Genomic DNA, 13,861 nt, shown 5'->3' on the forward strand with positions numbered 1-13,861 from the left:
TGGGAAATGTCTTTCCGTGATAGAAAATAATTGTTATAACTTATGAAAAGTTTAATAAATAGATAAAACTAAGTTCAAATATATATGTTAAACCGCTAAGTTATATCAAGTTATTAATTGGTTTAAATATAACAAGAAGCTGTTGTAGCGTAGTGATTAACACCTCTGTCTGACATGCAAACCGGCTAAGCGCATGTCTTCCATGTGTCCAAATTGATCTGTCCAAGAGGGAAGGCGTGCAAGCCTCTTGATCATTACCGGTTTCCAGCGGCCAATCTCCTAGAGAGAGAAAATATGACCGTTGTCATATTTTTCATATAAATAGAAGGCAAGGAAGAAGTAATCCAAAAAAAAGCAAGCAATAAAAAGCATCAAATTGTCAAAAACGTTTCTAAAAATTATTAAGAGAGAGAAAGTTGTATTGTGTTGTGTTATTGTATTACATCAAGAGTGAGTTGGTGTAACCGGCGAGTAGCGAGTTGGGCTCGACCGGCATTGTAACTGTTGTAACTATAAAAGTTAGTGGTGATCTGTTAGGGTCTAAAATCAAGGCCTCGGTCCTAGAATAAATTCCAGCAACCTTTCTCGGCACCCGGTCTCGGTCCTAGTGTGCACATGGGCCAGATTTCTGTTTTGTTGTTTTATTATTTGTTTTGTTTTCCTTTTCTACTTTACAAACCGAATTCTGTTATTTTCTAGTTATTGTTGTAACCGAATATTTTGGGGCAAGACATCACCTATATAAGGCTGATCTTTCTTCCCCAAGGACCCATGAATAGAATGATGAAGATGTGACTTCGCCCCTATTCGTCTATTATTATTATTATGGACTGTTTGGTATAGACCAACAGTAATTCTCTTCGCACCCTTGATTCTTCTATCCCTTCCCCTCATATTCTCTATCGAAACCTTCCGCTGCCCTTTGATTGTAGAATTTCCACCGGTCTTATAGATCAAGAACGTGATTCTTGGTATCAGAGCAAGACGATTCTTGGTATCAGAGCAAGACGATTCTTGGTATCAGAGCAAGACGATTCTTGGTATCAGAGCAAGACGATTCTCAAATGAAAGAAACCATATAGCAGAAAGATGGATGATCTTATGACCCTACTCGAAGGGCTGACCCATCAATATGCCTCCATGAATGCTGCCCTGCAACAAAATATGACCGAACAGGCTGCCTTGCACAATGGTTTTCAGCAAAATATGGACAGAAGGTATGCTGCTGGAAAAAGCTTGACAGCCATTGAAAAAGGTGCGTTTAATAATGGCCAAAATCCCCGCACCCGACCCTATAATATTGCTTCTTGCTACCTTCCTCCAACCCGGCTCACAAATATTGATATTCTTGAATTTGATGGGACTGATTTGGAGGGCTGGCTCTTATTTGCCGAGCAAATATTTAGGGAGAGCAAGACGAATGATGCCAAAAAGCTGGACATTGTCCGCACTCACTTCTTAAAAGAGGCAAGAACGTGGCATGAATCATATTTGCGGAATCGCAACCATATGGAAGCATTGACGTGGCATAAATTCAAGAAAGATCTCTTGCTGCAATTCGGTCGCAGGCCCTTGTACAATATCAAACCGCCGCTGCTGCCCAAACCATGCATTGTTAACACGGTCTGGCCGAGCACAAAATGGGAGCCCAATCATAGGTGCAAATCTAGATTGTTCATGGCCCCGTCTAATCAGCAAGAAGTTCAAGAACTCGTTCAAGAACCCGTCCAAGAATCAGATTTTTATGACCCACCTTTGGTGCTTGAGACAAGGGATGAACGTGGCATTATCTTGCACACTTTCTCGGTCCAGCAAGGTGCCCCTCGGTCGCGGGTCAACATAATACAAGGCAGCCAACTAGAAAATGCATTGGAAAATCATAATGTTGCTGCCACGGTACAAATAAAGAGCAAAAACGAATGCCAAACTGTTTCACTTGTTTTGGAAGACGTTTCTGAAAATTTTCAAAAAATAATCAAAGGGCTCACCCAGCAACCCAACAACCGAACACCAGCCAGGAAGGTAGTCGGAAGACATGGCTATGTTGTTGCGCATGTGTTGCTGGTCTGGATAAAAGACTGGGCTTGGTTATTTGAAGACATTCTAGAGTATGCCCGGAAGAAAGATGACCCTTTTGCTGCACATGGCGTGCTGGGCCGAAGGAAGGACTGGTCGTGGAGCAGGAAGACCGAAGGCTTCTAAGAAATGCGGTCCTAAGACTCCGACACTTGCTGGACTTGCTGAAGTCCGACCGAATTCTTTGAAATATTCAGCATGCGCATTAGAGGCTCGGTAGACTCGGCAGACCACGGTCTTTTTCGTCGAGGGCGACGAATTTCGAAGGGGGAGATAATGTTAGGGTCTAAAATCAAGGCCTCGGTCCTAGAATAAAGTCCAGCAACCTTTCTCGGCACCCGGTCTCGGTCTTAGTGTGCACATGGGCCAGATTTCTGTTTTGTTGTTTTATTATTTGTTTTGTTTTCCTTTTCTACTTTACAAACCGAATTCTGTTATTTTCTAGTTATTGTTGTAACCGAATATTTTGGGGCAAGACATCACCTATATAAGGCTGATCTTTCTTCCCCAAGGACCCATGAATAGAATGATGAAGATGTGACTTCGCCCCTATTCGTCTATTATTATTATTATGGATTGTTTGGTATAGACCAACAGTAATTCTCTTCGCACCCTTGATTCTTCTATCCCTTCCCCCCATATTCTCTATCGAAAACCTTCTGCTGCCCTTTGATTGTAGAATTTCTACCGGTCTTATAGATCAAGAACGTGATTCTTGAACCCAAAACACATCTTACGAAACAAGTCGTAACATTCTTTCAAAATTCGTCGCCCTCGACGAAAAAGACCGTGGTCTGCCGAGTCAACCGAGCCTCTAATGCGCATGCTGAATATTTCAAAGAATTCGGTCGGACTTCAGCAAGTCCAGCAAGTGTTGGAGTCTTAGGACCGCATTTCTTAGAAGCCTTCGGTCTTCCTGCTCCACGACCAGTTCTTCATTCGGCCCAGCACGCCAAGTGCAGCAAAAGGGCCATTTTTCTTCCGGGCATACTCTAGAATGTCTTAAAACAACCAAGCCCAGTCCTTTATCCAGACCAGCAACACATGCGCAACAACATAGCTATGTCTTCCGACTACCTTCCTAGATGGTTTTCGGTTGTTGGTTTGCTGGGTGAGCCCTTTGATTATATTTTGGAAGTTTTCAGGTGCGTCTTCCAAAAAAAGTGAAACAGTTTGGCATTCGTTTTTGCTCTTTATTTGTACCGTGGCAGCAACATTATGATTTTCCAAGGCCTTTTCTAGCTGGCTGCCTTGTATTATGTTGACCCGCGACCGAGGGGCATCTTGCTGGACCGAGAAAGTGTGCAAGATAATGACATGTTCGTCCCTTGTCTCAAGCACCAAAGGTGGATCATAAAAATCTGATTCTTGGACGGGTTCTTGAACTCTTTCTTGGACTTCTTGATGATTAGGCGGGGCCATGAACAATCTGGATTTGCACCTATGATTGGGCTCCCAATTATCATTGCAAGTATAGCGTCGGTCTTCCTTGGGATCGGTTGTCCGGTTTGTGGTCGGCCAGACCGTGTTAACAATGCAAGGCGTGGGCAGCAGCGGCGGTTTGGTGCTGTACAAGGGCCTGCGACCGAATCGCAGCAAGAGATCTTTCTTGAATTTATGCCACGTCAATGCTTCCATATGGTTGCGATTCCGCAAATATAATTCATGCCACGTTCTTGCCTCTTTTGAGAAGTGAGTGCGGACAATGTCCAGCTTTGTGGCATCATTCGTCTTCCTTTCCCTAAAGATTTGCTCGGCAAATAAGAGCCAGCCCTCCAAATCAGTCCCATCAAATTCAGGAATACTAACATTTGTGAGCCGGGTTGGAGGAAGGTAGCAAGAAACAATATTATAGGGTCTTGCTCTGATACCAAGAATATTACGACTTGTTTCGTAAGATGTGTTTTGTGTTCAAGAATCACGTTCTTGATCTATAAGACCGGTGGAAATTCTACAATCAAAGGGCAGCGGAAGGTTTTCGATAGAGAATATGGGGGGAAGGGATAGAAGAATCAAGGGTGCAAAGAGAATTACTGTTGGTCTATACCAAACAGTCCATAATAATAATAATAGACGAATAGGGGCGAAGTCACATCTTCATCATTCTATTCATGGGTCCTTGGGGAAGAAAGATCAGCCTTATATAGGTGATGTCTTGCCCCAAAATATTCGGTTACAACAATAACTAGAAAATAACAGAATTCGGTTTGTAAAGTAGAAAAGGAAAAGAAAACAAATAATAAAACAACAAAACAGAAATCTGGCCCATGTGCACACTAGGACCGAGACTGGGTGCTGAGAAAGGTTGCTGGAATTTATTCTAGGACTGAGGCCTTGATTTTAGACCCTATGGTGATCCTTCTCATAACCTGAGAGGAAGGGGTGACGTAGGAGGGTTTGCTCCGAACATCCATAAAAAATCTTGTCTCGTGTCTTTTATTTATTTCCCGCTTATTTACTCCAAAAAACCGAACTATCACTAACCTAAACATAATACTTAATCAAAACCGGTTCATCTATCCTCTCCAACCGATTCCTCACAAATATCATCCAAAGTCTTGTGTGTTGCTTCAAGCCGAAACAAACTACTTCCGCACTTGAACTCGGTTCAAGAAGTTTGTAACGGTTTGTGTAGTGTTAAGAAAGGTAATAGTCTCTAACCGGACTATCACCAAAGTTGTGTGTTGTGTTGTGTAAGCGACCACCCTTCCTGAAACCGGAAACACCCCGGTCCTCCAAGGGCGTCCCCGATCCTAACAAGTGGTATCAGAGCGAGGTTCTTAACACTCAAGCAACCGAATACCATCATGTCTTTCATCAACGAGCCCCCCATGTTCTGCATCGAAGAATATGTTGATTGGAAGATACGGATGGAAGTGCATTTGGCCTCACAAGACTATGACATGTGGTATGTTATTACCGATAGTCCGATAAAGATTGATAAGCCAAGATACAAATGGACGACGGAAGATAAGAAGATGAATAACTTGGATAATGTTGCCAAAAACATTTTGTTCAAGTCGTTGGACAAAAACATGTTTAGTAAGATCAAACTGTGCTCTTCTGCTAAAGAAATTTGGGAGAAGTTGATCCAACTGTGTGAGGGTAGCGACCAAATAAAGGAGAACCAGAAAGATCATAAGGCTCTGATAGCTTATGAAATCAATAGCAAATGGGCCGATAGCGATTCGGACGACTCATCATCCAGCGACGGCGATGATAAAGTTGATGCATGCTTCATGGCGGAGAAAGAATCTGAGGTATTTGATTTCTCTTCTGAAGAATTTACTAAAGAAGACTTAGTTATTGCACTCAATGACATGGTCGATGAGTTCAAAAAATTGTCTGTTTTAATACCGACCCAAACAAAATATGAAACCAGAAAGTCAAGTGGTACCGCTGGTGAGCCAAGCGGAACCGAGACTTACGAACCGGTTGGACTGTACTTAGAGAATGAGAAGCTCAAAGAGACAGTCCAATCGTTAACCGAAGAAAATGAGAGAATCAAATATGCCACGGCTTCTTGGAAGAGATCTAGTGAAGCGGTAAGCCAGATGTCTAATTACCAAAGACATCCCAAATGTAAATTTGGTATTGGTTATAACAAATTCGCCACTCACAATCATTCCAACGGGATGTAACTCACAAAAGACAATCTTCCTTTCATAAGATTTGTCAAGAGTTCATCAACCGACAATGAGGCACAACGTGACTCAAAACCGGAAAAAGAAATAAAATATGTAAGTCCAACTGACTCGGAAAAATGGCTTCATCCTGAGAGAAGGAAAGCCAACCGGCCAGTAGGTAAACAAACCGATACACACTCACATAAAATTAATCAAAGTCACCACAAAATAAGGCACTCTTAAGACATAGAGATGTCAAGCCAAGCACCGGAAAAGAAATTAGAACCATAACCGAGAAAGTTATCCGACTTATTAAAGTCTGGATTCCCAAGGGACTAATAAGTCACGGACCCAAAGAAAAATAGGGACCAGATTCTTTATTGTCTATAAATGCAGGTAAATCAAGACATAAACTTGGAAGAGACAACATTACATCCGGACAGCCGGCTGCTGAAGAACACATCACATGAAGGGAACAAGAATGAAGTGGCTAACATCCTCACAAAGCCACTTCTCGAGTCTAAGTTTTCTTCCCTTAGAAATATTTTAGGATTGTTAGATTACAAAATTTGAAGAAAAATCGTTAGAAAAATAAAGTTCTCCTTTAAACCAAACTGTTTTCCCAAAAACCGGCCAAACAAATATAAGCTTTTTAAAACCGTTCAAACAAATGTAAGCTCTTTAAAACCGGCCAAACAAATATAAGATTTTTAAAAACCGGCCACACATTACAAGTTTTGAATATTTATTCTAAATAATCAAAAAGGGAGAAATTGATAAGAAAAATTAAGTAAGTTAATTTTAAAAACCGGCCACACATTACAAGTTTTGAATATTTATTCTAAATAATCAAAAAGGGAGAAATTGATAAGAAAAATTAAGTAAGTTAATTTTCAAACCGGCCACACATTACGATTTTTGAATATTTATTCTAAATAATCAAAAAGAGAGAAATTGATAGAAAATAATTGTTATAACTTATGAAAAGTTTAATAAATAGATAAAACAAAGTTCAAATATATATGTTAAACCGCTAAGTTATATCAAGTATATTAATTGGTTTAAATATAACAAGAAGTTGTTGTAGCGTAGTGGTTAACACCTCTGCCTGTCACACAGGTGACCAGGGATCAAATCCCACTGGCTGCAAATAATATTTAAGTTTTGCTATTTAAAGTTTTGCTATTCCGTTCGGTTTGAAGTAAAAGCAACCGGTTGGTCAACTAGAGCCCATTTAGGAGATCGGTCAACCGGTTCGTTCAAGAAGTTCAGTCAACCGGTTGGTCAACTGGAGTTCAGTTAGGAGATCGGTCAAACAGGCATTTAATGAAAGAAGGCTCCGGTCAACCGACACTTAATGCAGCCGCTCCAGTCATAAATGTTCCGGTTATTAAATGAGTCGTTCAATCATAAATGTTCCGGTTATTAAATGAGCCGCTCAATCATAAATATGTTCCGGTCATAAATGTTCCGGTTGATTAAATGCTATCAAGCTCCGGTTATTAAATGAGTAATCCAAGTCCAGAAGCAATCTTCAGGCAGCAGGTAGCTGTCAGGCATGCTTGTCCAAATCCAGAAGCAATCTCCAGGCAGTAGGAAGCTGTCAGGCAGGCGGCCGGCTAAGAGCATGTCTGCCATGTGTCCAACATGCAAACCGGCTAAGAGCATGTCTGCCATGTGTCCAACATGCAAACCGGCTAAGCGCATGTATTCCATGTGTCCAAATTGATCTGTCCAAAAGGGAAGGCGTGCAAGCCTCTTGATCATTACCGGTTTCCAGTGGCCAATCTCCTAGAGAGAGAAAATATGACCGTTGTCATATTTTTCATATAAATAGAAGGCAAGGAAGAAGTAATCCAAAAAAAAGCAAGCAATAAAAAGCATCAAATTGTCAAAAATGTTTCTGAAAATTATTAAGAGAGAGAAAGTTGTAGTGTGTTGTGTTATTGTATTACATCAAGAGTGAGTTGGTGTAACCGGCGAGTAGCGAGTTGAGCTCGACCGGCATTGTAACTGTTGTAACTATAAAAGTTAGTGGTGATCCTTCTCATAACCTGAGAGGAAGGGGTGAAGTTGGAGGGTTTGCTCCGAACATACATAAAAAATCTTGTCTCGTGTCTTTTATTTATTTCCCGCTTATTTACTCCAAAAAACCGAACTATCACTAACCTAAACATAATACTTAATCAAAACCGGTTCATCTATCCTCTCCAACCGATTCCTCACAAATATCATCCAAAGTCTTGTGTGTTGCTTCAAGCCGAAATAAACTACTTCCGCACTTGAACTCGGTTCAATAAGTTTGTAACTGTTTGTGTAGTGTTAAGAAAGGTAATAGTCTCTAACCGGACTATCACCAAAGTTGTGTGTTGTGTTGTGTAAGCGGTCACCCTTCCTGAAACCGGAAACACCCCAGTCCTCCAAGGGCGTCCCCGATCCTAACATTCCGTGTCATAACCCATGCAGTTTATGGTTTTTTGGTTGAATGGGTTTCGCAAAAGCGATGGTGTACTTCCTCAACCTTATACTCATGAGGGTGAATCTATACGGGGATTCATAAACCTTGATACGGTTGTACCCAACAAGAGACCAAAAGAAAGTTTTGGATCTTGAGACATGGAGATAATTCTAACATTGAATGTGAGTTATGAACCAAGAATTATAAATGAATGTTTATAATTAGTAAATTGTTACTTACTTTAAACACGCATGTCCTAAGGCAGTGCAAAAGTACGTTGGCTTGTATGTGATGGGATTTTGGAATCATTTTATTCATAAGGAACAATTATAACTTGAATAAAATGCGCAATCGTATATATATTAAATTGTTTAATCATAGATATTTATAATTTTTTTATTGACTAATTTGTATATCTATCACATAATGTAGATAATGGCGAACAATAATTTTAGGTTTTGTTTACGCTCAATTGTTGAAAAAAACAAGCTCAATGGAATGAACTTCCTTGATTGGGAAAGGAATCTAAGAATCATTCTCAGGTCTGAGGGACGTGAGGACGCCCTTGCAACCCCTATCCCGATGGTGACAGAAACCTCATCTAATGAGGAGAAGGAAAACACAATTCGGTTGAAAAATGAAGCATTGCCTGTCACTTGCTTAATGTTTGCCGCAATGGAACCTGAATTGCAAAAGAGGTTTTTGAATTATGATGCCTATACCATCATAAGTAAATTGAAAAAATTGTTTCAAGATCAGGCAAGTATAGAACAAAATGAGACTCACAAGGCTATACTTGATAGCAAGCTTGTGAAGGAAAAACCTGTGAGTCCTCTTGTAATTAGTCTTACTGGACTATTCAAGAGGATGGAAAATTTGGGGACCCTATATGACCAAGAGTTGGACACTGATATTGTTCTTAGATCCTTACATGATGGTTTTGCACCATTCAAAATTCCATACCATATGAATGGTCTAAAACATGATTTAAATGAGATCGATAACTTGCTTACAAATGTTGAAGGCAATATGATTGATGACAAGAGGAAGGAAGTTCTGAATGTCAACAATTGGAGGGATTTTAAGAAGGTGGCTAAGAAAAGGAATAATAACCAAGGGAAAGACAAACAAGTTGTTATATCCAATGGTGGTGGAAAGCTAAGAGTAGCCTCTAATCATGATTATTTTTTCTGCAAAGCCAAGGGACACTAGAAAAGAAACTGTCTCAAGGTCACCTTTTAAAGGAAAATTTGAAAGGGCTACTGAACTATTGGGCATATTACATACTTATGTATGTGGACCGATGAGCACAAAAGCTAGAGGTGGCTATAGATACTTCATCACATTTATTGATGACATGAGTAGATATGGATATGTTTATCTCATGTCACATAAATCGGAGTCCTTTGAAAAATTCAAAGAATTTCAAAATGAAGTAGAGACTCAATGTGACAAGAAAATAAAAGCACTTCGATCTGATCGTGGTGGTGAGTATTTGAGCCATGAATTTGATCATCATTTGAAAAACTGTGGTATTGTAACACAGTTGTCAACCCCAAGAACACCACATTTTAATGGTGTGTCTGAAAGGAGAAACAGAACTTTGTTAGAAATGGTTTGATCAATGATGAGTTTTGTTAATCTTCCAGTTTCCTTCTGGGGATATTCCCTCACTACCGTTGTACTAACACTAAACATGACTCCATCAAAAACTGTAGACAAAACTCTATATGAGATATGGATTGGAAAAGTTCCAAATCTATTTTTTTAAATATGGGGATGCGAAGCTTATGTAAAACGTTTACAAACAGATAAAGTTGCCCCAAAATCAAATAAATGTTTATTTATAGGATATCAAAAAGGGAGTTTTGGATATTACTTCTACAATCCAAATAAGAAAAATGTTTTTGTTGCAAGGGATAGTGTCTTTTTGGAAAGAGAGTTTCTTTCCAACAAGTCAAGTGGGAGAAATATTCATCTTGAAACAGTTCAAGATGATGAACAACAACAAACTCAACAACAAGATAATTCTGATAATATCGATGATGATATGAATACTTTTGATGGCCTAAGACCTCAGATCATTCAAGAACAAGAACAAGAGGATCTGCAAATTGTTATGGATCACATTCCAGATTTAGTTGTTGAACAAGTTGAACCTAATCGTAGATAGAAAAGGCAAAAGGTTATGCCAAGACGTTGCAATGATTTTATTTTAAATGTAAGTCTTGATGTTCTTATGTTAGAACATAACGAGCCTTCTACCTATAATCAAGCATTGATGGGTCTAAAGTCCAATAAATGGCTTGAAGTTATGAGGTCCGAAATGGATTCAATATTTGAAAATCAAGTATGGAACTTGATAGATTTGCCAAATGGGGTTAAACCCATAGGAAGCAAATGGATTTTCAAACATAAAAATGACAAAAATGGAAATGTATCTATTTACAAGGCAAGATTAGTTGTTAAAGGTTTTAGACAAATTCATAGTATTGATTATGATGAGACATTTTCACCAGTTGTTATGATTAGATCCATTAGGATAATCCTAGCTGTTGCTGCATATTATGACTATGAGATATGGTAAATGGATGTCAAAACAGCTTTTCTAAATGATTTTTTAGAAGAGGATGTGTACATGACACAACCTGAAGGTTTTGAAGATCTAAAACATTCTGGGAAAATATGCAAGCTTAAGAAGTCTATTTATGGACTTAACTAAGCATCTAGGAGTTGGAACTTTCGATTTGATGAAAAGATCAAAGAATTTGAATTTATTAAATGCGAAGAAGATCCTTGTGTTTACAAGAAGTTTAGTGGGAGTAAAGTAGCATTCTTAGTTCTGTATGTGGATGACATACTATTTATTGGGAATGACATTCCGATACTAGAGTCCGTTAAAGAATGACTGAAGAAATGTTTCTCAATGAAAGACTTAGGAAATGCCAAGTACATACTTGGAATCAAGATCTATAGATATAGATCTAAAAGGCTACTTGGATTAAGTCAAGGAATTTATATTGATAAGATTCTTGAAAGATTCAAGATGTAAGATTCTAAGAAGGGTTTTTTACCCATTGAACATGGTGTATATCTTAGCAAGACACAATGTCCTAATACACCTGCTGAGCTTGATAAAATGACCAAGATTCTATATGCTTCTACTATAGGATTTATCATGTATGTCATGATATGTACATGTCCAGATGTTGCATATGCTTTGAGCATGTGTAGCAGATACCAATCAAATCCTGGAGAAGTACACTAGAGTGCAGCTAAGAATATCCTGAAGTACTTAAGAAGGACCAAGGATGATTTCTTAATATATAGGGGAGATGAGAAATTAATTGTGCAAGGCTATCCTGATGTGAGATTTCAAACTGACCGGGATGGCGTTGAGTCACAATCGGGTTATGTCTTTATCCTTAATTGAGGAGTTGTGAGCTGGAAGAGCTCTAAGCAGGATACAATAGCAAATTCCATAACAGAAGTTAAGTACATTGCTGCTAGTGAAGTAGCAAAGGAGGTCGTTTGGATAAGGAATTTCTTGATGAACTCGGTGTTGTTCATAGCATTTCAAGTCCTATTGACATCTATTGTGACAACAATAGTGCCATAGCCCAGGCAAATGAACCGAGTTCGAGTTCCAAATCCAGACACATTATGAGGAAATATCACCTTATTCGCCGCATCATCAATATGGTTGATATTAGGATGTGTAAGGTGCATACTGATAACAACATTGCAGATCCAATGACTAAACCTATGTCTAAACCCAAGCATGAAAGTCACACTAGGGCTAAGGGTCTCAAGCACATTGGAGAATGGCTTTGATTTTGCTTTTGTACTAATTGAGATTTTATAAGTTTGACACTAGTTCTATGTTTGACTTAATAATTTTATGATATATGATATTTAATTCTTATTTATATATTGTTCCAATCAATATTGAATAATATGTCCAAATAATTCATTATTAACAAATGAGATCACCTTAAGTGTTTTGGTGAATGAAACCTCATTCAGCGAAATGAAGTTTTTTATTATTAAAAGTATATAGTTCGAAATCATCAAATGGACATAGATGATTTTATATGTAACTATATTGTAAGTTGACTGATAGTGTCAGGTTTCATTGGCTATATGGACATGGAGGTGTCTAGTCATTTATATATATGTGTATGGAGGATACATGTAAGACAGACCGGCTTAAAAATCTTCAAAATTTGTAGAATTTTAAGTAAAACCATGTTTAGTAGATTCCTCAAACATGAGTATGTTATGGTCTCTCTTGATAATTAGTATTTCTTTGACACTGTTAAATACTTCCGTAAAAGGGAGTTATAAAAGCAGATGTTGGGATAGCTAAAAATTGAGTGGGAGCGATAGTCATACAAGACTGGAGAAGTCCTCCTACTCCGTGTATAACATGATACATTGGAAAGGAATGGTGTCTCGGCCACTTGAAGGGTAAGAACTGAAAATGCATGGCCATGCTCGGATACATTACTTGAATCATCTGTTTTATTGATAGTTCGAACTTAAAGTTCAAGAAACATATTTGATAAAGGATATGAATGTCACAATATCATCAAATAAGACATTAAGAGACAAATGTATCTTATATTGCACACTTGTTTAAGGACAAGTGGGAGATTGAAGGAAATATGTCTTTTAATTTAATGTGCAATGACTAAACCTAGATAGGACAATTAACGGTAATAATTTAATTCGATTATGTTAGAAGTCGTAGTGCTTACCTAGAAGCCAACTACGATTAATGGGGTTAAACTTATAGCTATTATAATTGGGTCATATGAGGTCACACACTTAGAGTTGACAGAATAGATTAATAGGAATGAAATTCAATTATTAATAATATATTAGATATTATTAATAATTAGAAATAATATTTTATTTATGAAATAAAATAATTAACCATAGTAAATTGATTATGGAAACATGATAGAAATAATATTTTATTTATGAAATAAAATAATTAAACATGGTAAATTGATTATGGAAACATGATATATCAAATTAATTATGAATATAATGATTTGAAATAAATTTTATTTAGGAAATAAAACGTTTATCATGAATATTAATTGCAAAACGGAGGAATTCAAAAAGATGGTCTTTTGGTTTTCTTTTACCCTGACTCTCTAATTTAACAACTTAAAATAGGGATCTGGGAGATGGTGAATAGAAGATTGAAAAACTCAATTTTTTCTCATAAGCAATTAGATTGCGTTCTTTCATCCTAGCAGTCGAAGTCAACTGAATCTTGACGAGCTCGTGTGGACCAACTAGAGAAGCAACACGTGGGACTCTTATCCTTTATACTACAAGATATGCTGAATTCACGCATCAAACGTATCACCTTTTCGGTAATGTTTTTAATCGTTAAATGCATGAACATCCTGAATAAATGTTAAGATATGATCTTATTTTCCGCAACATACATCTAATGAATGTCAACACAAACAAGAAATCAGTATATGTAATATTTTACAGAATAGTGAATTTCTGCACAACAGAAAATCGAGAATGGTTTCTGATGTCGACCAAGATGTCGACCGAGATAGCTAATCGACCAAGAGTGCGACCACAATTGGCTATAAGTGAGAGAACTGAAAAACAGTGATGGTTGAAACCCTAGCGACACTTGTGAATGATCTAATTGGGGATTCCACACGCT

The sequence above is a fragment of the Impatiens glandulifera genome, chromosome 1 (genome assembly GCF_907164915.1).
Source record: "Impatiens glandulifera chromosome 1, dImpGla2.1, whole genome shotgun sequence".
NCBI classification, from domain to species: domain Eukaryota; kingdom Viridiplantae; phylum Streptophyta; class Magnoliopsida; order Ericales; family Balsaminaceae; genus Impatiens; species Impatiens glandulifera.